The following is a 26,706-nucleotide window of genomic DNA, read 5'->3' as shown; positions in this document are numbered from 1 at the left end:
TAGTCAATATATGAGGCGTGGATGGGATGAGGAAATGTTTCAGTCTATTGTTTATACGTATAATAACCGCAGCTACCAACTGTAACCGCAAATACTTCCTGATGATCTCTGTCGATTTTGCAGGGACATTTGACTCACTCTGGTGGCCGAGGCAGACTCCGGGAGGCAAATAACCCCAAATACCCGTACCACTGTATCAAACCTACATATCTGATAGAAGGATCTCAGTATTTGCTCCCTACTGTCAACTTACTCGGCCTATCTTCCGGGGGTGCCCACAAGGTTCAATCCTGGGGCCACTCCTTTGGAATCTGGTGATGGATGGCTTCCTCAATCAGAATCTCAATGAGGCAGATGCACAAGCTTTTGCAGATGACCTCGTCCTGATGCTGGAGGCGGACAGCCGGGCACAACTGGAAGCCACTGCAAACCGGGCAATTGACTCCCTGCAAACGTGGACGAAACAGAACCACCTAACGATATCACCAACCAAGACATCCTCAATACTCCTCAAGGGTTCTCTCGACACAAGAAGGCCACCCCACAAATCAAAATAGAAGGAACCACGATTAAACTAACTACATAACTAAAATACTGTACCTCGGAATCGTATTGGATAAAAACTTATCCTTTACCCCACACCTCGTCTATCTCCAGAGAAAGATCAGGAACTACTCAGCCCTCATAGCAAGAGTCACACGAAAAGATTGGGGACTAAGGAAAAGGACCCTGTGTCTCTTTTACAAGGCTTTTTTTCATCCCTGCCGTTTCACACGCTGCAGGGATTTGGTACAACAAAGCAACCACGGCTGTCAACAAAAGGAAATTAGAATCAATACAGCATAGCATCTTGCTCACCATCACAAGAGCGTGCTGCACTGTCAGCTCTCATGCGCTGCAGGCCCTGGCAGGATCACTCCCCCTGGACCTGGAAATTGTCCGCTGCGGCATGCTCTTTCAACTGTCCAGAGGTAAAAGTGTATCCCGCATAGGCTTCACTACCGATCCAGCCAACAACAGCAACACAGAGAAAAAACGTCTTATCAACTATCTCCGGAAAACCTGGCAGTCCCGATGGGCAGAATCAACTAAAAGCGCCATAACCCGGAAATTTATCCCAGACGTTACCCAAGTCTACCCCCACCAGCCGGCCTGGTTCTCACCGGGGCTCTACACCACCTTCCTTCTAACGGGGCACGGTTCCTTTAATGTCAAACTTTCGACCTTCGGAATAAAAGAATCACCACTATGCCACTGCGGTGAAAATCAGACATGGACACATCTGATGCATGAATGTGCCCTCTTTGAGGATATAAGATGTCATTTTATAACAAAAATATGTTTCAACCCGAAGGATCGGGAACACCTTTTACTGTGGGGGGAGGAGTACTACAGAGCACTCTCGCAATTTGCGCACGAACTGTTCAGCAGACTACGAGCACTACCACAACTTCCCTAGACTCGACACTGGAACTCTGACAACCGAAACGGACAACAGTGACTAGGACTTTACTGGATGAGATCTAGGTCCCATTAGTGACACCATCCCACACTGAAATCCTGATTATTGGACCAGCAGTGGACGGGATCCTATCCTAACACTGACCAACTATTGGACGGGACACTGTCGCGGACCTGACGAAGCCACAGCTTTGCTGCATACACGCCATGTTGGCGATCTGAGCCGGCTCCCTTGTTCGGCCCTTTCTTCTCCCTCACCCCGGCGAGGGGAAGGTGACGGCTTTTGTGTCTCCTCCCCTCCTCGCCGACCCCACTCTTCCCTCTGGTGGGGCATGGGATGCTCCACTGATTCTACCTGGGGTCGTCTTCCCTATTGACCCCATTCTGTCTTTATCCCCCCAATCTTCATTCTCCCTACCCAACTCTATCTGTATGCAAGCGAATGCCCCACACGACAAAAATAATCGTATTTAAATTACGCTGTTCGCCCACTATTTTGGCCCTTCCAATTCTAGCGCAATATCTCCATACAATTTTTTTTTTTAAGGTCCTAGTCACTGAAATCTCAGGAAACTAGGTGGCAGGACCTGCCAGAGTGCAAATTTAAACTAGTGGTTACCTGGTCTGCCTCCACGGGGCGAAGTGCGGGCAACGGTGGGCCTCAGCTGGGTTCCAGCGGCTAAATGGCCAGAAGAACAACGGTACATAACATAACGCACTCACATGATCCACACACTTTTAAATCTCTGGCCTTCCCAGTGAACTGGTACACTCACAATGAAAGCAACGCGGAGATGGGGGAAACCCCTGGTGCCGTTAGACACTTAACACATTTTGCACTTTCTAATAGATAATTATTGATTTCCTTGTGGAAGTTGTTTATTTTTGATCCACAGTGCTGTTGTGAGTGACATGCATGAGCTATGACTCATAGCGGCGTAACTAGGGTTGATGGAGCCCAGGGCAAATAAAAAATTGGGGCTCCTTGTAAGCTGTTCTTTTGGAATTTTTGCATTTTTTAACCATAAAAAAGGCATCCCCCCCAATTTGGCGCCCAGGGCATGTTCCCAACCTGCCTCACCTTAATCACGCTTCTATTAAATCGTATAACCTGTGAGAGTTAAATAAAAATAGTTTATATTTTATTATTTAATTCTTTGTAGTTATTTAACCCATCAATCATTAATGATTTGATGATTAATAGGTGAAAAGAAAAAGTGTCGACAGTATCTGAATGAATCTCTAGCTTATGGTTTTATTGAAAGCCCTTTCGACTCAAGGCAGCCCATGTGTCTTATGTGTAATAGGTTTTTTTTTTTTTTTTTTTTTTTCAAATGAGGCTATGAAACCATCAAGACTTTTAGATCATTTAAAAAGGAAACATCATGATAAAGTTGGTAAACATCGAATATTTTAAAAATTTAAAACAGAATTTTGAGCAACTGTTACTTCCTTATTTAAGAAGAACACAGAAACATATGGTAGAATGATTGCGTCTTATAAAATTGCAGAAATCATTGCAAAAACCTAGTAGTGCTCATACAGTTGTTGAGAATGTTATACGAGGAGCATTAGAGAGTGTAATTTCAACAGTGATGCATCAAAATCTCTTCCAGTATTTTAAAAGCATTGTCATTGAGCAACGATTCAATTCGAAGACAAATCGATAAGATGTCAGTTAACATTGAAGAGCAGCTAATTGGCCAAATAAAAACGGCCCTTTCTATTCAGATTGATGAATACACAGTTACTGACAACAGGGCCCTTCTAATGGAATACGTTCGTTATTTCGAGGATGATTGCAAATTGCAAGAAGAGACGTTTGTAAAATCTATAGAAACTGACTGTACCGGAACATCCATTTTTGCTACTATAAAAACATGGTTTAATGAAAAACAAGTACCATTGGAAACTTTGGTATCCTGTGCCACTGATGGTGCTACCTCCATGGTTGGAAGCCAAAGGTTTTATAGCCCACCTAAAGGAAGTATGTCCCGAAGTTCTCGCAATACACTGCACTGTGCACAGACATCATCTGATTGCAAAAAATATTAGTCCAGTTCTTTATCAATCACTCAGTACAGTTAATAAAACAACCAATAAAATAAAGTCACAGCAAATATGATCGCCTTTTCAGAAAATTTTGTGTTGATAATGAAGAACAGTATGTGAGGATTCTTTTACATACAGAAGTCAGATGGCTTTCTAAAGGAAACTGTCTAACAAGATTTTTAAACCTTTTTGATACGATAATTAGCTTTTCAGAAAGCGAACGAGACACAGATTTAGCAAAGGAGATCAGCAAACACAAAAACAACATATACTATATGGCTTGGATTTTTTAAAAACTAAATGATGTATTACTTCAACTTCAAGGGAAAATAATTACGGTGACAGACTGCAAATGCTAATTAAAAGCCTTCACTGAAAAACTGGAAAATTTTAAAGCAATTTAATGAGCAAACAATTTCACGATATGCAAGAGTTAGCTAAAATCAATGAATGATCTTAAGAATTATTCAGATTATTTGCGTTCTTTTAAAGGTGAAATGAAAAATAGATTTTCAGATTTATTTTCTTTTGAAGTGAAGCCATGGATGTTAGATCCAATTAGATGCGATGCTGGGTCTGCTAGTAAAGGAATTCAAGAACTCATTGAATTAAAATGTAACGAAGAATATAAGTATAAATTCGAAACGGTGGAATGGCTGAGTTGTATGGATCAAAAACAACTAAACTTCTTTATCCAACAATGTGGTCTGAAATGGCCAAACTACTTTTTTTTCCAGTGTCTTATATGGTTGAAAGTGGTTTTAGTTCAGTAAAAAAAATATTAACAAAGGAAAGAAACAGAACTGATATGTGTTCAAGAGGAGACATTAGAATTAAACTTACTAACATCATACCGAACATTGAACTTCTAGCTAAGAAGCATCAGGCTCGGGAATCCCATTGAATAAAAAAAGTAAGTATAAAGTATTTTCTTGTTTAAAATTTCATGGGGGCTATTAGGAGAAAAAAAGTCTAAAAACTCCCTTTAGGGGGCGATAATTAAAAAAAGGTTGAGAAACATCAATGAGATATTTGCTTTTCTTTTCGATCAATCATGTTTTTAAATCTACTTCAATATTGGTAGTTGCACATCCTAATTGATTTTGCAGATTTTCAATTGTTATTGAAGTTAGATTTATTTTTAATAAATTTCATTTTCGAAAAGAAAGTTACATAAAACGTATGTGGATCCGAAGATTCTCACAATTTTTTGTGCAAAAAATCTTAATTTGGAATACTATTCCGCTGTCACATACGTGTTGTAAAAGTTGATTTTGATGTCGTGGCGTAAATGTATTTTAATTCATTGTTGTATTGTAAATCAATTACTTCCATCTGCAGAATTTCCGTTTCGAAGAAGGAAAGGAATGGTGGGGATTCTGGGAAGTACAGCTATTCTAGTGTTATAGTTCATTATTTATCGTGCTAGTGCAGCTAGTGAATGATTTCCCACTGATGTAGTCATTAGTATAAAAATCTGGCGGGCCGCATGCAGCCCGCGGGTTGGCCAGACCTGGTTTAGATAAACGACGAGATTTTAAGGCGGCGTGCGAAATAAAGGATTTCATCCCTACAAGAATAGTTTCACTGACACGATCTGAGCAAACGTTGACATCAGAAGAGTTGAAACAGTAACGTGACCAAAGAAAAGAAGTCTCGCAGATCATTTCATTTTGCATTCTTGTAATGCCAAATAACAAGAGGTCGAGAAAGAGACTCCACTGGAGAAGAAACCATCACCATGTTGTGATCTGGGGTATCTAGAGGACCACTTACCTCGACCGTATAGTTAGAAGGGAGGGTTGTTTGTGAGAAAAATATCAAGAGCGTTGGCTGTGGGGTTAGGATTGTCTGGTTTTCTGGTAGGTAAATGAACAATCTGTGCGAGGTCATTAGTAATTGCAAAGACCTCAGCATCTCGACCAGGTAGGTCCGTGGACTACAAAACGGAAGCCGGCTGGAGTTCTGAACATTAAAGTCACCAAGGAAAATTACCTCACTGATAGGAAAGTTGGACCGGAGGAAGTGAAAGTGTTCCAAGTGATTAGTGAAGTTGGGAGAACAACAGAGGCAGCAGATGAATTTGTCAGAATGTGGTAGAGATTTCAAGCTAGAGAAGATCGAAAAGAGGGATTGCAAATTACTAAGTCTCTGACAAGGAATATCATATTCACAAGTACCACTCTTGAAACGAAAGGAATCATACAGCGAATAATTCAGACAACTAAGATGAGCAGTGGTTGAATCAATCGATAACTTGGATTCTGCCAGAAAAAGTACATGGTGTTTGGCAGACTGTAAGCGGAAATGGACACCACTGAGATGAGAACTGAGATCACATACTCGTATATTTGTGAAATGTACGAGGAAGAGTTTTAATTATTCCACTTGTTTCGTCTGTTACTAATTCCTATCTCCTACCCTTCCCAAGCGCAAAACATATAAATAAAAGAAAAGCTCTTAAGATAATCCCTTGTGCAAACAGCAACCCCATCTATCGGCTTCTCATTTTTCAACTCGCATAAATATTCCGGTTTGAGGCAATAACATCAATAGGCGGATATTTCTCCGACTATCCCCAAATGTAAGTTTTAAGCCGCACTGTTAACTCAGTGTGCAAGACATCTTTCTCAAACCCATCTTTCAAAGGAATGCGAGGAAGCTAACGACGATCGCCAGAGACGATAAAAAAAAAAAAAAAAAAAGGAAGGCATATTAAGTAGCTTCTTCGGTTTGAAAAACTGCCACAGCAGCGGAAAGAAATGTGATAAAGATTTACGTTTATTCTCTTTTTCTTTCAAATATGCTATCGAACACAAGCACTGAAATACGGATTGCGGTGTTTCCCTGGCTTCATAAAAATACCATGAGAGAAGCAACGTTACAGATGAATATCGACTATTAGAAAAGAGGACGCACATAATTCATGACTGGTATCACGAATCAATCTTTAAATATTTTAACATTTTATTTTAAAATGAAATAGCAAAATACGACTTATTTACTTTGAAAATCGCACTAGCATGGAGTTGTGCTTTTTCTTTTTTCCGTTTTAATACAGTCTATTTAAAATTGTTCTTGTATATATGTTTATCCCCGCTCTAACTTAACAACTACAAAGACATAATACACTCATTAGACAAAACAAAACATTGACAACCCCTATCTCGACGAGTAGGCGCATTGCACAGGACCTAGGAGTGACGCCACTGCTTCTAAATTTACAAATTACAAAGCCCATGCAATGGAGAAAGAGAAGGATCTAGTGGAGTTAAACGAAGAATGGCTTTCAGCGATAGGAAGGCGGGCACAGCATCTCAGCAACCGCTGGTATTGTCAAAAGCTCGTGAGCTGTTGTAGTGAACCTGTGGCGGGAATTTTTTCGAAGGGTGATGGATAACCATCTGACGGCGAGATCACCACAGGTTGACAATCGAAGTGAACGGCGTTTGGATGTGCTGTCCAGAAAAGGGACGGCTCACTGTCCCACATTTAACGGCAGGCTATAACCAGGTCGCACAGAGAAACGTTTACGAGCACACCACCAAATGGATGCTCTTGCGGATAGTAATAGTATTCGCCATATCGTTGCAAGGAAGCTACAGACTTTTAAATAAATTTTCTGTTTATACTCCGGGACGACCAAACGGTCAGAGGAGTTCACAAGATAGACAGATTATAAGAAACAGCACCGTATTCAGTAATCACGGGCTTGAACCCCGGTCACTCAAGGCACGTATACTTATACACCCGCACGCCTTTTTGCTCCACTTGTCATATAGGTACGACGAGCTGTGCACTTTTAAAAGAAAAGAAATGCATCTTTCGTTAACATTGTTATACTGGACTGTTATTTGACTAACTGTAGCCTTTTTGTTACCCTGCGCAAGTTTCGTCAGCCTCCGTTGGCCTCTCGCATCAACAAGCTGTGATGTTAATTCGTTATTGTACCAATCTCGATACACCCGAGACACAGTCGTACCTGAAAACCGCAGCAGAGTTGCAGTGCCCGAGACAATTATATCAGCGTGTCCGGCCCGACTACCATGCTACGTTCAAAAGCCGCTTAAATCTTCGACCTTGCCCATTCTCACACTAAATTGCACGCACGGCATCCCTTCGTATGGAGCGCCCCAGTAATAGTAGTAATAGTATTTGCCATATTGTTGCAAGGAAGCCACAGACTTTTGCCTCGCTTGTCATATAGGTAACTGTTCAGTAATAAACCTCAAACAGACCACCTCTGAGGTGCCTGGCTTCCAAGCTCTGTAGCCTACATAATCGGAGTCTTTTCTCATACGGTCGTCCTTCTGCCGATCTCACCGTTCCAGTTGCTCCTCTTTGGACCCTTTCAATAAGCTCAATGTCTTTTTGCAGATGAAGTCTCCATACCTGAACACAGTATTCCAAATGTGGTCTTACAACTGCCTTATGCAGGGGGATTATGACCTCCAAATCTCTACAAGATAATGTTCGCCAAATCATTGATAGCACACCATGGGCTGTAGTGGTCGCCTGTTTACACTCTTCAGAAAACTTCATATCTGCCCGTATCGTAACTCCCAAATGCCTTTCTTCCTCCACTGTTTTTAATTCAACCTGACGAAGTGTATAATTTATTTTGTGGTTGCTATTTTCCCTTGCATTTAGCTGCATTAAAACATAGCTTCTACTTCTCTGACCATCTCTGAAGTCTATTCAAGTCATCCTAAAGAAGCGCTGCATGGGACTTATCATTAACGACTCTACCAATCTTTAGGACGTCTGCAAATTTTTACATCATGCCTTCTATCCCTCCGTCAATATCATTTATGAAAATAATGAAACTACAGTGGTCCAAGCACCAAGCCTTGTGTGACCTGACTTCTAACATTACACCAATCTGAAAAATATCCATTAATCACAACCCTCTGCCTTCATTCCGAGCTAAATTTCACAGAAATCTACCAACTCGAGTCTTCATCATTAAGTGGTACAGGCAGTTCGTAGAGCGTGGATAAATCTGCAAAGACAAAGGATAAATTTGCAAAGCTCAGATCGTCCCAGCACAGATGACGCGACTATAGAACATGTGCGGCAGGGGTATCTCAGGGGTCCTCGCAAATCGACTAACAAGGCCGGTAGAAAGCTTGGTATTCCACGGAAAAGTGTTTGGCGTAATCTCAGAAGGCGTCCTCACAAAATTAATTTGTTACAAGCCCTAAAACCACATGACAAAGTTTCTAGGCATGAATTTTGTTTTAACATCCAAGAACTGTGTGATACTGTTGAAAATTTCACGGACAGGTTAGTATTTACCGATGAAGCCACGTTCCATCTCAGTCGTAAAGTGAATCGACACAACGTTCGTATCTGGGGGAGTGAGAATCCACATGAAAGTGTAAAGTATGTTAGTTGTCAGACGGCAGCAGGGATTTCCCCCATCTCCGCATTGCTTTCATTGTCGTGTGAAACAGAACACTGTTGAGGCCAGAGATTTAAAAGTGTGTGGGTAATATATATATGTAGTGTTGTGTACTGTTGTTCATCTGACCTTTTAGCCGTTGGGCCCAACGTCCACACGAAACTGTTAGGCCTAAGCCCATCTCCACCTTGCACGTCTGTGTTGGTGCAGAAACTCTGCAAAGCTTTATGTATTGGTGTATGGCATGTCGCTTGTGTCAGTCCACCTCGCCACCAGGGAGCAGCCAACACCTAGGCAGCCGCTGCCCGCCCCCAGGCACAAGCAGCCGAATCTGGGTCTACTATCACCTTTAGTGCCTTGTGCACAAATCCCGCACCCACCGGAGATGGTGCAATACCGGTGGGTGCCAGCAATCCCGTCCGCAGGTTGCCCAAACCTAGAAACCAGCAAAAAAAAAAAAAAAAAAAAAAAGTGGAAAAATATCCAAGTCTCAGCAGATACAATAATCCAATTTGAAAAACTCCAATAAACTTAGCGAAGTAAATATTTACATTTGTACAAGATACTAGAATTTTAACTCCAAATCCTAGCAATACAATTAAATTTACATATCTTACATGTCATTCTATTTATATTTAATGGGATACAAACATATACAGTATATTAACTTCTCAGCTGTCAGATTTCTATTCGATTTTAGTTCTTAGTTCAAGTCGTTTCTTAAAGACCGATACTGCAAAGGTCTGGAAAGTCTCAAAGTTTGTTTTGTTCTTAACTAGTATTTTTACATTGTCCTCAGCTAGACCTGGAACCTGATTAAGTAGTAATACTCGATGGTCTGTATATTGCGGACAAAATAGTAAAACATGGATCCAGTCCTCCATTTGACCACAGGTGCAAAAAGGATCCGGCTCCAAACCTCTGTCGAAAAGTTTGGCCCTCAAAGATCCATGGCCTGTTAATAAATAGGTCGTAAACATGCTTGGTGCAAACCATGAAACAGCAGGTTGAGTAGAAGCAAACAACATTTTCAATATACTTCTTTGTGACTTCACCATGCACAGACTCATTCCATCTACTTTGCCAAATACTAACCACTTCACTCCATAATCTTTTCCGTTCTGTCTTCAAGTTACTAACTGGGTCTGTTGTAATTCCCATAATAGATACCTGCAGTCCTTTCTTATGTTTATAAATCATGCCACGGTATAAGATAAATAAATCTAAAGACAGTTCTCCTCCAAGGATTTGGAGGGCATTGTTTGATACTGTACGAGGGACATTATTTAGTGCCAGAAGAACTGTTTTTTGAATTGATAGTAGCTTATTTTTGATTTTCACCTTAACAATGTTCTGGTACCAAATACCTGCTGCGTACGAAACTATAGGCAGAAATATTGCTTTATAATATAGTTTCATGGTCTTTTTATTCAAGACCCAGTCTCTTTTGGAGATTCTTATGACCGAAACAGTAAATTTTCTAATTTTTTCCTTCAGTTTGGTGACATGAGGGAGAAAGGTTAATTTATCATCGAGGATTATGCCGAGATACGTATTTGTTTTGAGGAACATAAGGTATCTGTGAACCATTCAGTTGAATTCTTGGTGGTCTTACATAATTAAAGTGGTTTCTAAATGTCATGAAATTTGTTTTACTCTGAGATATCTTGAGCTTGTTGATTTCAGCCCATACCACCAAATCATCTAAGATAGGTTGAATTTTGTCCTCTAATACCTTATCACATGAAACTATGGAACATGAACGGACAAGTCCAAAAGTAAACGTTTTCGCAGAAAACGTTTCCATGAAAAAGATTTATGGGTCTTTCTTTTTTTCGCCGAAGACACTGTGAATGGTATTTCCTACCTTTACATGATGATCGAGTGGTTGCGGCCACAACTGACACAAGACGGAAACAACTACATTTTTCAGCTGGATGGAGCTCCGCCACAATTCCATAGGGACATGCAAAAGTTTCTGAATGACAATTATCCCCGTCCCTGGATTCGCCGTGCTTTCAATGATGACAAACCTTTACTTCATCGGCCACCGATATCACCGGACCTCACTCCTTCAGATTTTTATCTAAGTGGGTTTGTGCCCCCCCCCCCCTGTTACTTTGCATGAGTTGCGAGAACGTATCACTGCAGCTATCTCTTAGATCAGCGGTTCCCAACCGGTGGTTCGCACTAAAAATTCTGTAATGGCGTTTGCTTAGATTTCAAAGAAACGACATCTCCCACAATTCTTTATAATTAGTTTACTATCTTACAGTATGTCATGTTAAATAAATGATTTCCATACTAGTTTTTTTTTTTTTTTTTTTAGCCGACCGGGCTAGCCGGGTGGGTAAAGTACCTGCCTAGCAACCCAAAGGTCGCGGGTTCGAATCCCGCCTCGGGCTTGGATCAAAGTACTGCAAAAACCTTGGGAGGTGCATTATGGCCACAGAAGCCGATGCGCCAACAACTACCAAAAAAAAAGAAAAGAAAAAAAAAAGTTTTTTTTAATTCTCAAAGAGAATTGTTATGTATAGGTATTTAATAATAATTTTTATTATTACGCAATATGGCTTATAAAAAAGTAGTACTGGAAATATTATAATAAAAATTCACAACTATTATAGGATTTCAGAGAATATAGGTTTAGTGGTTCCATGGGGGTATTATTATTATTATATTAGGGTCACCAATAATTTAATACATCTACCCGTATTTGTCTGTTAATTAATTTGTTAATTGTTTTTAGAAGCATTAGCAACTAAGGCCATATTGCTCCGAGATATGCGGTGGTCATTCCCTGACCTTTCCGCATCCTCCGTATTTGGTGGTGAGTATTTGTGTCAAACTGCGTGTGTTCACTGGTCAATTTGCTGGACGAAAAAAACCCCAGTTTCTGGGGGTAAAAACCTTGCTATCTACGCCTGAGACATTATATCCTGTTGCAGCAGCGTACTGACACTAATGACAGTACGCTACTGCAACAGGATCTAGAAAAGTTGAGCAAATGGGCTGAGAGGTGGCAACTGAAGTTTAACATTGACAAATGTAAAGTACTGCATATGGGTAGCAGTAACTCCAGAGTAAGTATCAACTGTGTGGTACTACACTCAGGGTAGTAGAGAATGAGAAGGACCTGGGGGTAATTGTGTAGTCAGATATGAAGTTTTCTGAGGGCGCCTCCGTAGCCAGGTGGGCAGGAGCAGTAGTGCGTAGCACACGGCTTCTTGATTAGACCGGGGTTCGAGCCCGTGACCACCAAATACGGAGGATGCGAAAGGTCAGGGAATGACCAGTGCATATCCCCAGCCCGGATAAAGGGTGAGGGTTGGGGTCAGGAAGAGCATCCGGCTGCAAAAATTTCATGCCAAGACAAAAAAAAAAAAAAAAAAAAATGAAGTTTTCTGAGCCGTGACGACGGTCTGCAAGAGCATGGTGTCTTGTCATGATATACAGGTGTCACGATCCACCATGACCTTAACCCTAAACGTGATTACGAAGTGATCGACCAATCCCGCCTTTGGCTAGAATCGTCAAACATATCATGCAATTCAAGAATCTTGAATCGCTGCAAGGGCACGAGACTACACTATCTTGGAATCAACTGTCTTGAAGCTCGACAAACGCTGGCAGCAAACCCACACACGTCCGTGCACCAACAATGAACGACAATCTAGTATATAAATGCTCAATCCGCGGCCATGTACGCACCAGAGCACGCACAACTCTTTTATCTGTTAAATTTATCTCTAACGTTCATATTCTGTTAGAATCTGTATACGTTATAATGCTGAAGAAAGGGTCCGTTTACCTGAAAGCTCCATTTATAGTCATTACAATTTGTCACTAGATGTATACTGTATTATTATTTTCTTTTATCATGTTTAGGCTAAAGCTAATTTTGACAAAATAGGATCGATTTGATGATCGATTCGTTCAAATACACAGAAATTAAATCCAAATTAGGGCAAAAAACAAGTTCCAGGTTCTTACCCAGATGACTGTGACACGAAGGTGTTCATTATATTTCTCCTCTTCCTTAATGCTTGGCTTCTAAGTAACTTCTTTTGTTCGGATGAAAAGTCTGTCAAGGAACTGTTTGAGGACTGAATCTTAAGTGAGGGGGCGTTCTGATATCAGCTAATTCTAAAGGTAGAGGAAAGGATCTATCTTCGTCAGATCTGGAGTTAAAGTTGCAAACCGAAAGTTGCCTTGAATAAAGACCGGTTTCTTGAACCCATTTATAGACTAAGGGCAGTTACAGTCCAAGCTGATCTGCAATACAGCACTCTATGACAGCAATATATCGGTCACAGAGCCATGACATGAACCTAGGATGGCTTTGAACAAGTTTTACATTTTGTTTCCCAGAATTGCTTTCATGAACTCGGTGGCAACTTTATTCTCTTTTAAAACTCTTGGAAACATGCCACTGCTATATTTCAGTGCAATTTGCATACAAAGTTATTAGTTCGGCCTACAGAAGCCCTCTTCAGAGGAAAAATTTTTATACGATCTTTAATTGAGATTTTCGATTTATTATCAACGTTCAGATATCGGTGGATTAACAAATATTCGTTTAATACGGTGTAACTTGTACACAACCTGCAGCAATAATTCAGACACAGCATGGGTTTGTTAAGGGAAAGTCTTCTCTGACAAATTTGATAGGATATTATGATGTGGTTACAAAGGAACTGGATGCAAAAAACAATTTTGATATCATATATTTGGATTTCAGGAAAGCTTTTGACACTGTTGCGCATGGAAGACTATTGTACAAATTGGAGCAGGATGGTATTAAGGGCAAGTTTCTACAATGGATAAAACGATGATTAAGTGGGAGAAGACAGAGGGTGGTAATTAATGGGTGCTGCTCTTCGTGGACTAATGTTATTAGTGGAGTCCCACAGGGTTCGGTGTTGGGTCCACTGTTGTTTTGTATATTTATCAATGATATTGATGAAGGTATATCAGGCTTAATGTCGAAGTTCGCAGATGATACAAGGGTTGGCAGGGTTGTTAATGACAGTGTGCTACTGCAACAGGATCTAGATAATTTGGGCAGATGGGCTAAGAAGTGGCAACTGAAGTTTAACCTTGACAAATGCAAAGTACTGCATATGGGTAGAAGTAACCCGAAGGAACGTACCAACTGTGTGGTACTACACTTAAGGTGGTAGAAAATGAAAACGACCTGGGAGTAATTGTGCAGTCAGATATAAAGTTTTCTGAGCAATGTAGACAGGCTGCCAGGGCCAGTCATGGGGTTTTGTCAATGATATATAGGAATTTTGCTAGCAGGGAGAAGGAGATGATTGTCCCTCTGTATAAGGCAATGGTCAGGCCACGCCTTGAGTAATGCGTACAGGTCTGGAGGCCCCATTTTAGGAAGGATGTAGATTTACTTGAGCGTATACAGAGAAGGGCAACAAGATTGGTGAGGGGGATGACGGGATCCTCTTACCAAGAGAGGCTTAAGTTCTGCAAATTGCAGTGGCTGGAGACTAAGCACCTGCGCGTTGATCTGATTGAGGTGTATAAGGCCTTGAATGGGTTGAGCACGCTGAATTCTGATGGGATCCTTCCACTTGTTCAGATTACGAACCTAAGGGGGCATAAATTCAAATTAAGAAAAGACAGATGTAGAATAGATGTGCGGAAATTTGCCTTTAGCCAGCGGGTGGTTAATTGCTGGAACAAACTTCCATCTATCGTTGTGGAAGTTGACAGGTTAAATAAATTTAAGGAGGAACTGGACAGGCATTTGGAGGGAATGGTGTGATTTTTTTTTTTTTTTTTTTTGGCTGATGCTGCATAAGCTTATACACTTGCTTTCTTGCATCACATGCCACTACTACTACTACAAAAACCAACCTTCCGCGTTAAGATGCGGGGAAAATTCAAATCAGCGTAACGTTTAAAATAAAAATTCCAAGTTATGCAATGCATATATTTGATTGCAATTGTCATAAAGAATCTACTGCGCATGTCGGGATGTCACGTTTAACAAGTTTCAGATGAAAATCTTGCTTCCAGAAGTAACCAATTTCTATAGTAACAACACACTAAAAATTACTTTTTTTTTATTATTAGTATTACCCATTCTCTATGTGGACCGTTTATATTTTCAATTGGCATTTTATATTAAATACGCCTTTGGAATGCTTTTATTGCGTGTTTCTGTATAATGAAATAATTCACCATTACCATTGGTTTGCGTATCCACTTATTGGTACGATAAACTGCTAGTCAGAAAATACTTTTGCTTGATAAAGTGAGTACTATTCTGGAGGAAGAGACAATTTATCTTAAAATTGAATCCATTAGTCTTTTCCTCTCATTCCAACATTTCTCCACTGTTGCTGTAATTCTCTCTCTCTCAAAAGGCATGTCTGCCAGCCAATCAATTTAGGATAAACAGTTTAAATACCAATTTCAAAAGATAGAATTATCAGAATGTAATGCTGCATAGCAAAGCAATCCAAACAAATCATGGAGGTACCTATGTCTGGTACCTCAGACACTGAAAATTGAAACGACATGGATTCATCTTTTTTTATTTATTATACATACCTTTATCATGTTAGATAAATTATTTCTGCTTCAGGTGGTGTCTCAAATAATTATTAATACCCACACAGCTGACGAAAGTACGTTACTGAACACTTTATACCATTACCTGAAGAATGGACGACGGCTCAAAAATAATACCCTCTGAAGTTTCGTTTTACTAAAGTGCTGAAATCAATGGCACGAGCTTGTTGAGACAAATCGCTAAGAATTTCAAGCGAAATTTTATTCCTCCATCCGGAAGAATTTTCGTTGAGCTTCCTCGATAATTTTATTGACAAAAAACTTGTAAATCCACACATACAGACTTGTCTAGTTTCCTAAATTGCGGTCTGTAATAAAATAAATAAATTTTCTGTTTATACTCCGGGACGACCAAACGGTCAGGAGTTCACAAGATAGACAGAATACAAGAAACAGCACTGTATTCAGGTATTCAGCAGTCACGGGCTTGAACCCCGGTCACTCAAGGCAAGTGTACTTATGCACCCGCGCGTTTGACCACTCGGCTACGGCGGCCTATAATGCTGAGTAAATTCAAAGCACTTTATTTATGGACTCAGTATATACAAAGAGCAGTCACACCTACCTAATAAGCGAGTAGATTTCTCTTTAGTCTCCAGAACAGCCTGGATTCGTCGTGGCATGGACTCAATGAGATGTCAAAACTGTGCCGATACTGGGTCCCCGTTGATCATCTGCCTCTCACAGTCGTTTCAAACTAGATGGTTGAGGTTATTTTCTCTACGGGACTCGTACCGTCTCGTCCTACAGATGCTTAATTGGATTGAGATTTGGTTACTGGGAAAGCCAAGACAGTAGGCTGAATTCACTCTCATGTTTCGGAACAAGTTCTGTATTATTCTGGCCTTATGACGCAGGGCATTAACCTATTGGAAGAATTCATTCACAATGGATACACTGCAGCCATAATGGGATGCGCCTAATGGAATCAATTTCCAGATAACTTGTGATATCCAAGGTTGCCCCACTAGTAACAAGTGGCGCCATGTGTACCGCGAAAACACTTCCCACACCATTACACCGCTAACTCCAGCTTGCATTACTGACACCTGGCAGGATGAGTCCATGGACTCTTGGTGTTTTCGCTATATTCTAGGTCCTCCTATTCCAAGTGTAATGCAGCAAGAACCGGGATTCATCGCCCACCGGACAACGTTTTCCCCAACACTAGTGTTGATGTTCCTAAGCCCACTGTAATTAGTGGACCCAAGAATCCACTGCTTATGTACCTTCTTGCTTTTTACTGACAGGAGGAAAACCCATCTCGTTCTGTCGGCTGCCATCCAAGGTACGACGAGCTGTGCGCTTTTAAAAGAAATGCATCTTTTGTTAATACTGTTATACTCGGCTGTTATTTGACTAACTGTAGCCTTTATGTTACCCTGCACAAGTTTTGTCAGCCTCCGTTGGCCTCGCATCGACAAGCTGTGATGTTAATCCGTTATTGTACCAATCTCGACACACCCGAGACACAAGTCAAGTCGTACCTGAAAACCGCAGCAAGTTCCAGTGCCCGAGACAACGTGTTTGGTCCGACTATCATGCTTCGTTCAAAGCCACTTAAGTCTTCAGCCTTCCTCATTCTCACACTAAATTGCACGCACGCAACATTCCTTCGTATGGAGCACCCCAGTTCACAAAAAGGACAGGTGTACCTAATAAAGAGTGGCCACTTCTTGAGTGTCTAATTTGAGTGTCAAAAAGTGTGGCACAACGGACAAAAAGGATATTGATTTGGTTGATGAAAGAACGTGTCTAGAAGCGTATGATAAAATTACAGTATTTCAGGGGGGGGGACGCATGGGTGAAGTAGTAAGCGAATAAAAATAAGGTAAGAAAATTTTAAATTATACTAACGCAGAAACTGCCTTGATAACCTTAGTAAATTTACTAATTCTGATGAATAATTAGAAAAATGTTTTTACACGATAGGAAAAATGACATCAAGAAGCAGCAGTGCAACGGAACCTTTAGTCAGAATAATTCCGATTTCTTCAGAGACAACACGATTGAAGAAAGACAGTCTACGTCTGATTAAATTTATAGTTATTAACGTTTAACACAATCTTTACCGTTTAAAAATCACACTGTTTCTGCTTTATTTGATTCGAACGCTTTTCGCTTTAAATAGAAATATATTCATATTTTTTTTTCTTTCCGTCGTGTTTGCGTCCCAGTCAGTTGATGGATTGTGAATAAATCTGCTTGTTTCTACTGAACTTGAAAATATTTAAACATATCTATGATATTCTGTAATTCGAACTACACCCCTTAGTCTGATAGCGAGCTTTACTATATTATCATTTTTTTAATTTATTTATTATTTCATTATCTATTATTGTTATGTATGACCATTATTATTCGTAATTCAAAAGCTTATCTTTCGTTCAGTTCGGACTGATTTAGAATTCGGACCAACATGAACTTGCAACTTTGATCAGACTGGTGCGTATACGGTAAGTAACAACACTCTGCACTTGACGGAAGTAGCACGTTTGTCATGTGAATGTATCCTTCACCTACGTGAAACTCTAGCATACCTATATATCACAATCCCTGCTGCCGGATTTCAATTACACTACACGTTTGAGCATTTTTATGGAATGTAAGCAAACAAACTAATCAAAATACTTTAAACGGATCCTTTCTCATAAATTAAGTATACGATGTTCCATGCAGACAACACGAAACCTCTTCCTGAATTTCGAAAGACTCATCCCTGGTTTCTTCTCTTAATGTAAAATTCTATTTCAATATTTTTTTTTTTTTTTTTTTTGTTTTCAAAATGGCGTTTTAATCTGAAGCGTGGCTAGTACACACTTAGGTTTGATACAGCATGGGTTTGTTAAGGGAAAGTCTTGTCTGACAAATTTGATAGGATATTATGATGTGGTTACAAAGGAACTGGATGCAAAAAATAATTTTGATATCATATATTTGGATTTCAGGAAAGCTTTTGATACTGTTGCGCATGGAAGACTATTGTACAAATTGGAGCAGAATGGTATTAAGGGTAAGTTGCTACAATGGATAAAAGGATGGTTAAGTGGGAGAAGACAGAGGGTGGTAATCAATGGGTGCTGCTCTTCGTGGACTAATGTTATTAGTGGAGTCCCACAGGGTTCGGTGTTGGGTTCACTGTTGTTTTGTATATTTATCAATGATATTGATGAAGGTATATCAGGCTTAATGTCGAAGTTTGCATATGATACAAAGGTTGGCAGGGTTGTTAATGACAGTAATGGCAGTGTGCTACTGCAATAGGATCTAGATAATTTGGGCAGATGGGCTAAGAAGTGGCAACTGAAGTTTAACCTCGACAAATGCAAAGTACTGCATATGGGTAGAAATAACCCCAGAGAAACGTACCAACTGTGTGGTACTACACTTAAGGTGGTAGAAAATGAAAACGACCTGGGAGTAATCGTGCAGTCAGATATGAAGTTTTCGGAGCAATGCAGACAGGCTGCCAGGGCAGGTCATGGGGTTTTGTCAATGATATATAGGAATTTTGCTAGCAGGGAAAAGGAGGTGATTATCCCTCTGTATAAGGCAATGGTCAGGCCACGCCTTGAATACTGCATACAGGTCTGGAGGCCTCATTTTAGGAAGGATGTAGATTTGCTTGAGCGTGTACAGAGAAGGGCAACAAGATTGGTGAAGGTAATGAAGGGATCCTCTTACCAAGAGAGGCTTAAGTTCTGCAAATTGCAGTGGCTGGAGACTAGGCACCTGCACGGTGATCTGATTGAGATCAATAAGGCCTTGAATGGGTTGAACACGCTGAATTCTGATGGGATCCTTTCACTTGTTCAGATTACAAACCTAAGGGGGCATAAATTCAAATTAAGAAAAGACAGATGTAGAATAGATGTGCGGAAATTTGCCTTTAGCCAGCGGGTGGTTTGTTTTTCTGTTTATACTCCGGCACGACAACCAAGTCAGTAGAGTTTACAATAAATCGCCAATACAAATATTTATCGTATTTAGTAGTCACGGGCTTGAACCCCGGTCCACTCAAGGAACGCGTGCTATGCACTCTTGCTGGAACAAACTTCCATCTGTCGTTGTGGAAGTTGATAGGTTGAATAAATTTAAGGAGGAACTGGACAGGCATTTGGAGGAATGGTGTGATTTTTTTTGGCTGATGCTGCATAAGCTCATACACTTGCTTTCTTGCATCACATGCCACTACTATTACAGTTCCATTGACTTAACGCATATACAAGATGGTTGGTTGGGTTTTAACGGCGCATTAGCAACTAAGGCTATAATGCGCCCCATATACAAAAGAACACAACTAAATATTCAGTCTTCAGCCGGACAAGTTGCTTTATTATCATGAAATAAGCTTCCCACAAACTTTTTGAAGTAATTCAAGAGGATGGGGAAAAATATCAGCTGTGATCCCCTGATCTTACCTCATACCACTTTTCACTGGATGTTCTCGAAACTTAAATATTCGGATCAATATATATTTTTTTTGTTAGTTGTTGGCGCATCGGCTTCTATGGGGATAATGCACCTCCCAAAGTTTTTGTATTTTACTGTGATCCAAGCCCGAGGTGGGATTCGAACCCGGATCAATATAAGGCATTACCAAAATGCCTTCTCAGGCACGTCAGCGTATATGAATAAGGAGCAAATTGTCTTCATGTCTGTCGATCCGCATGTAATAACATGATTTATAGTGGATAGATTTTCATGAAATTTTACGTTTGGCTCTTCTTCTAAAAATTTGTCAATCCAACTCAAATTTCATCAAAACTCCTACCAATTAAAATCCAGTAATTAGTATATCTTTTCCTTTTAGCGCGTTAGCATACATACGTAATGCGCCTATTGTCTTGTCTTCATCCTGTCCGTCCACGTGTAATAACTCGACTTCTAATGGTTGGATTTTCATGAAATTTTATATTTCGTTCTTTTAAAAAAACATGTCAAGTAATCCCAAATTTCATTAAATCAGACGAACAGAAATCTGGCAATTATTTCTTTGTCCGTCCGCACATAATAACTGGACTCTCAGTCCAGTTATTAAGTGCGGACTTTAATGTTTTTAATGAAATTTCATATTTGTCGCCTTAGAACGATTTATCGAGCCTTGACCGTTCTTCTTATGATGATAGACAGAATTGTCAACTGCAAAATACGGCAATGTTCTTGTATTTTCTCAAACCCTGTATAGCAATCCTGGAGCATAAACAGAAACTAGTGGGGGGAGTTAAAAGATAATTCAGGAAGAAAACGACTTAGAGATTATGATATAAACAGATATAAAATTTATCATGCAGTGTAAACAGGCGACTGGGAAGGCGCATGGTACAGTGTCTATGATAAACGGGACCTTGAAGTGAGACCGCATTTGAAATACTGTATTTAATCCTGGTGGCCACACCTGCAAAAAAGATAGAGCTTCCAGAGAGGATTTACGTGAAAGTTCGATGTCCATATGAAGAATGATTTAGAAGGCAGGGACTGCAAAACTTAGATACCAGATATCCTGAGGGAAAGGGGAAGCCTAACTGATATGTATAAGGCTCTGAAAGATCAGTAAAATGAGAGAGAAGTATATTCTCACTAGCCGGAAAAACGAGGGGTCACAAATATAAAATCTTAGGGAATAAGAAAGAGTTGGATCTCACGAAGTTTACCTTCAAGAAGGGTGTTGTAAATCACTGGAATAAATTATCTTTCAAGGTAGACAAGGAGTGTTTGGTAAAGTTCAAAGCGGAATTGCATAATCACTTTTTGACAATGGGGAAAAAGCATGAGTGATTTTTTTTTTTTTTTTTTGGAAGACGTAGAAACTTCGCTTCCTAGGATCATTTAGCATTATAATACTACTAATAATACTAAATAGCAGAAAGAACTACAGATCATGAATGGTAAAAAATCATTATATTAAAGAATGAGTAATAAGTTTCCAACAAGGATTCATCAGAACATTAATTTTTTGGAGCTCACCCTTGGTATACACCTAAAGAAGAGACAGGGCAAAATCATTCATTAACAAATTTTTAAGACTCCCACACCGGGGAAAGCAGAATAAAAGTATGAGCTGTTCGAAAAGGAGAATCCTTTTAATAATAAAAAAAAAAAAATTAAGTACTTTCCTCTAAACTCAATGTCCCGTTCATGAACTTTTTAAGAACTTCAGACCTGTTATAGACGAAATAGTTGGGAAGGAAAGGAGTGCACTTTCAAGTAACTGCCTCGGGCGCCGAAATAGCTCATCCCGACTCTGACTAAAAGCATTATCAGAAAATACCAAGAGGGAAAAAAAAAAAAAAAAAGTCTTTCTTAAACAGCCCTCGTAAGTACAACATTAAGATAATCGAAAAAGATCTGGGATACTGACAGTGAAATAGTCAAATCACCAAAAGGAAAAAACCTTATGCTTCTACTGATAAGACGGCAAGAGTAAATCTAAAAAGAAAAGCTAATACGTCTGTACTGATAATGCTTGTCAATGTGTCAGTCAGCACAGTAGCTAGCATTCTTCCATAGGTTGGACGAAAACATTCAAAGCATTAGCTATCTCGGTAAAAATCTACAGAAGGATGTTCGCGTTCAAGCTAAGTTAGACAAATAAAGGAATTAGAAGACAGTACGAATATATCAACCATCCAAGAAACAAAGTATGATCTTTTGTCACTAGATGACAATAAATTTAACCCAGAGCAAAAATGTTAACTGTAGTTGGGGGGAAAAAGAAATATCTCACTAATTCTAAAAGGTGAGATAAAAGTAATGCTGATAAGGTCAACTGATAACAAAATTCAAGAAGCAGGATGCGAAAATACTATATAATTTGTGATGAGGAACTGCACTGCAAATTACTTTGCACATCAGTATTAAATTCATAATTCCAATTTCCCAAAGCTGCCGATCCGCTAATTAATTTGTGATTAACATTTATCTATGTGTTAAATTAATTATAAATCATATATTGAGTATTATCAGAATACTGAAGCAACATAAATGGAAAAGTAAGGTTAAATTGCCGAGCCAATCGCCAACTTACACCCAATCTTGCATGCGAACAAAGCTCCATACGATAAACAGTATTCACGAACTAACAGGCGTCCGATTTTTATATATTTATTTTTATCCTGATCAATCAAAAAAGGATAAAGTATGCTGTGTCGATGTTGAATAAAAAGAAAACTAATTACGAAATGCTCTACGGGTCAACTTTAACCTTTGAGCTATCCTCAAGAAATCCGGATGTGTTCGATTGGACTATTATATTTTCATCACGTTTCTTCAGACGGTAAGATTCTTTCTATGAAACAATGCTGACAATAGTTGAGAGTTCGTAAGAGTCCATCTTACCATACCTTTGCCAAAAATCACGCCAATCCTTGCAAGACGACAGCGACTGTAAAACAAACTGGGCTCATCGGCCTGTATAGGCCGATGAGCCCAGTTTGTTTTACAGTCGCTAAAGTTCCTTTAAAGCGATTAAGATTTCACTTAATCGGCAGATTAAGTAAATCTTCGTGTGACATGTCAACACTTAATCACGTGATGATCTGAACAGCGTAAATGTAGCATTTTTATTAGCTCACTGCACAATTTTTATTAATCAATAAGTAAACGATGCTTATCTAATCAAAGAGATTAAGTTAAAGTATTAAATTATATATAATTTCACTAACGATACCTATCTGAAAAAATAGCACAGTTCTGGAAAATTTTTCTCAGGAGTGGTTGTAACAGCAGACGCTGCAATTTAGCTTCATACCATCATCATACAGCTACCAACCGAAACAGGGACGCAGTATGACGTCAGTGCTTAAACGATCTCTATGATCAAGGTAAGGTACTATAGAAATAGGTGTATAATTAATTTGTTAAATATAGGTGTAACGTAAATTTAACTTTGATTGCAGTACTGACAATAAATTTATTAATATTTAAAGGCCCGATAACCTACAGCTTTATTTGTTAAGTATAAAATAAAACTGAATATTAATCTAAATGTGAAAACAATTATATGTAAAGCACCGTGCAGAGTAGTAGTAGAGGCATGTGATGCAAGAAAGCACGCTGATGAAGCATCGGCCAAAAACAAAAAAGCCATTTCGCACATCCATTCCTTCTAAAAGTTGGTTCAGTTCCTCCTTGAATTCATTTAAGCTATCAACTTTCACGACAGATAGAAGTTTGCGCCTCCGTAGCCAGGTGGGAAGGAGCAGCAGTGCGTAGCACACGCTTCTTGATTAGACCGGGGTTCGAGCCCGTCACCACCAAATACGGAGGATGCGGAAAGGTCAAGGAATGACCACCGCATTTCCCGGAGCAATATGGCCTTAGCTGCTAATGCTCCTAAAAAAAACCAAATAACAAATAATAACAAACAGATAGAAGTTTGTTCCAGTAATAAACTACCAGCTGGCTAAAGGCAAATTTCCGCACATCTATTCTACAACTGTCTTTCCTCAATTTGATTTTTTCGCTCCAGCAGGTTTGTAATCTGAGCAAGAGGAAGAGTCCCATCAGAATTAAGCCTGACAACCCATTCAAGGCCTTGAACACCTCAATCAGGTTACCTCACAGATAAGGGCAACAAGCGGGGAGCACAACCTTCGTTACCCTCACCAATCTTGCTGCCCTTCTCTGTACTCGCTCAAGCAACTTTACATCCTTCCTAAAATGAGGCCTCCAGACCTGTACGCAGTACTCAAGGCGTGGCCAGACAAAGGGATAATCACCTTATACAAAGGGATAATCACCTCCTTTAACCTACTAGCAAAATTCCCGTATATCATCGACAATAAATACCCGTATGTCATTGACAGAAAACTACATATGTGACTCCACAATTACTGCCAGGTATTTTTTATTTTCTACCACCCTAAGTGCAGCACAACACAGTTGGTACGTTTACTTCTACTCATATCCGTCGTTATCAATTATTAGCAAAACTTAGTTGATCTGTGATTACGGTACCCAAGCGTAAGGTGCGATTTATTATAACGACCAGTCGAATATAAGCAAATTAGAAGTTCCAGACGATTGCCTCAGTTGCCTTCACTTTACACGCAGCCCTTTACGTTACGAATTTCTCTAAAACCTCAAAATCGACAAAAGAACTCGTGCTAGTGGCAAGATTCTACAGGAGAAAGTACCATCCACCCCAAACTTTTATAGAATCATTAGCTAGTCGAAAGTAGAGTATCGATTGTTTCAGTTTTGGTCTGATCTTTTCAGTGGCTTTAAGGTTGTGTGCCGAAACAGATCAGTCTTGAATTTATTCGCGAGAAAAAAAAAAAAAACTTTATGTTCCATCGACTAACGTACAGGATGCGTTATCTTGGAGATAGAGTGCATGGACAGTTTTCGCTTCTTCCCACCATTTTTTTTTTTTTTTTTTTTATAACTATGCTATAATTTAGTGGGCTGGGATACTCTGCATCCATTGCATTCCACTGGAAACATTTCATACACTGGTGTTCAAAGAAAGTAATTGTCGTCCGAATAAATAAACAAGATCTTTACTGTAAGGTTCACCGGTACACGCAGGTGCCACGACTCTACAGTACCCTTCACGGCATCATGTAAGTATATGGCAATATTTCTTACAGATTGCATCAAATAAGATTGACATGCATAGGTGGTAACGTAATATTGCATCAGCTGTTACTTTCAGCTATATAAGCACGCTCTGCAACAGTTATAGTCATTCCTTGACTGTCAGGATGGCGAGTTACGTGCAGTTGACGCCACGAAGAAAGGGTGCTATTTTGCTTTACGTGAGGAAGGATATTCTTCCCGTCATATTGCTTATAGTGTGTCTTGTAATCAGTCGAAAGTGAGTAAATTTCTTTCCAAACCCAAGAATACTGATTCTGCTGGTAGGAAAAAAGGAACTAGATGCAAACGAGTCTCTACACCAAAACAGAATCGCGTTTTGACGCGCTTATGCCTTAAAAAAACGTAAAGCTTCTTCGTCGGAGCTGAAAAGAGAATGGGAAGAACATACAGGAGTGGTAGCAGGTGCAGCAACAGTCAGAAGACGCCTCTTCAAAAATGGACTTGTAGCCCGTGGTCTTAAGAAGAAGCCCCTCCTCACACAAAATAAGAAAAAGGCCGGATTAATTTGGTCTAAGGAGCATGTCAAATTTTCAATCATTCATTCATTTATTTATTTATTTACACACAAAGTTTATGTACAATTCCAAGATAAATTAATTTACAATTAATTTATACAATTAATTTATATACATTCACGATATATCCATCCTAAGGGTGTATATGCGCGCGCGTGTGTGTGTTCCGGTATCGGAGTGCCTCCCAGGCAGACGCCCATCTCCACCTTGTCCTCTGTGATCGTACAGAAACTCTGTATCGAGACCCTGAAAAAGTGTTAGTATTTGGTGCTAGGAGTAGTGAGTTCTGTTGTTATCATCTACATGTGCTTTTTTTTTTTTTCACACCCGCAGCACGTGAAATGGACCCCCGAGCAGTGGAAGTCAGTTATTTTTTCAGTGGAGAAGAATACCATCCAGACTGTATGGTGTCTACAGTGAAATTCCCTATCAGCCAAATGATATGGGGAGTGCATTTCGTATCGCAGAATAGGTCACCTGCAGTTTATAAAAGGATCTGTAAATGCCAATGGATACCTGGCTATATTGGAAGGCAAATTGCTGCCAACCATTAGAGACCATTTCAACCTGCCAAGTAACTGCATCTTTCTGGACGACTCTGCTCCTTGTCATCGAGCGAAAAGTGTAAGTAGGCACTTCTGTAGTTACTTTAGATTCATTTCTGCATTAGAGGTTCGACAGTAATGTGTTTACATTTGTTACAGCTGAAAAAAATGGATGGTTGGAAGAACGGTCGATTACAACTCTTAACTGGCCAGGAAACAGCCCGGACCTGAATCTTATAGCAAACTGTTGGGATCGTGTGGAATCTGCAGTTGCCGGAAAGAAACCAAAGACCCTTCGTGAACTTCAGGAAGCCATAATTCGTGTTTGGAATCACGAACTATCAGTTGATTATCTTCAGAAATTGATCTTGTCAATGCCTCGACGGTGTGCTGCTGTCATCAGGGCCAGAGGCGGTTCAACTAAATATTAGTTTGCACCTAGTGAACTTTTCATTTTGTTTTCCATTTAAAATGATAAACTGAAGGAAACTGAGGGCTTCTGATAACATTTCAGCCATAACTGTCGTGT

At 39.8% G+C, this 26,706-nt stretch overlaps 1 protein-coding gene across 2 annotated transcripts in view; it reads right to left on the bottom strand.

Annotated features, from left to right (window-relative positions):
- LOC150090780 (putative polypeptide N-acetylgalactosaminyltransferase 10) overlaps positions 1–26,706 on the bottom strand; it is a 238,742-nt gene that overhangs the window by 143,198 nt on the left and 68,838 nt on the right. The gene's annotated exons all lie outside the window — the stretch shown is intronic.

This window comes from Mastigoproctus giganteus, chromosome 1 (assembly GCF_048544385.1).
Source record: "Mastigoproctus giganteus isolate SK-2022 chromosome 1, ASM4854438v1, whole genome shotgun sequence".
Taxonomy (NCBI): domain Eukaryota; kingdom Metazoa; phylum Arthropoda; class Arachnida; order Uropygi; family Thelyphonidae; genus Mastigoproctus; species Mastigoproctus giganteus.
This window is presented reverse-complemented; position numbering and strand designations above follow the sequence as displayed.